We start from the raw sequence: 854 nt of genomic DNA, 5'->3' as shown, positions 1-854 counted from the left end.
CGAGTCTCGCGAGAATCCGACAGCGTCATGATGACGTTCGGGCGCGCTCGGGTTAACCGAGCAAGGCGGGAAGATCCGAGTCGCTCGGACCCGTGAAAAAAAACATGAAGTTCGTGCGGGTTCGGATTCAGAGAAACCGAACCCGCTCATCTCTAGTAATTACAGGCCTGGATGTAACATTACAAACTTTCCAAATGTGTCAACTGTAGGACTAGCTAGATGCAGTACAGATGATGATGTTGTGCCCTTTTGCATTTTCTGTATGTAAGAAGAATGGTAGCATGACAATATCAGACCCTCCAACATGACCCGCCCCACTAGGTACAAAATGCTCTGTTTCTGGACTTCCCTCTTAATTTATGATTTCCATCACCTGTTTTGAACTAGTTAAATGATAAGAAAGCTGTTTCTTCACAGGTGATGGCAATAATAAATTAAGAGGGAAGTCCAGAACCAGAGCATTTTGTACCTAGTGGGGTGGGTCATGTTGGAGGGTATGCAATATATGTGTGCATATCTTCCTCCAGGGGGCAACCTTACACAAGTATAACTGTAGATTGCTTCCTGTGGGTGGGTATAGTTAAACAATACACATTCAGTATCTGTTCACACAGTCACTTTGTGTCTCAGGCTAAGTGGTGCTGCAGCTCTTGTTGACTCCTGAAATCTTTGGACTGTGAGGTAACGTTACAACTGAACAAACTGTGCTTTTCTTAACATAAAATATGACCATGACATAATTCAGTTATATTGTATAAAAGTGCCTTATGCTAAAAGCGTAGCTCTTCTAATGCACAATTCTCCCCAGGCGATTTTTTATAAGTCTGATCATATTACTAACCATTATCCCTCCA

At 42.7% G+C, this 854-nt stretch overlaps 1 protein-coding gene across 1 annotated transcript in view; it reads left to right on the top strand.

Annotated features, from left to right (window-relative positions):
* Nucleotides 1-570: 570 nt before the first annotated feature.
* Nucleotides 571-854, top strand: part of HPGDS (hematopoietic prostaglandin D synthase) — a 118,035-nt gene continuing 117,751 nt past the window's right edge. The window contains exon 1 of the mRNA XM_063917380.1: nucleotides 571-681. The gene's annotated coding sequence lies outside the window, so the exon portion shown is untranslated. The remainder of the gene's footprint in view (nucleotides 682-854) is intronic.

This window comes from Pseudophryne corroboree, chromosome 1, assembly GCF_028390025.1.
Source record: "Pseudophryne corroboree isolate aPseCor3 chromosome 1, aPseCor3.hap2, whole genome shotgun sequence".
Lineage (NCBI taxonomy): Eukaryota > Metazoa > Chordata > Amphibia > Anura > Myobatrachidae > Pseudophryne > Pseudophryne corroboree.
Note: the sequence above shows the minus strand (reverse complement) of the source record. Positions and strands in the feature narration are given on the sequence as shown.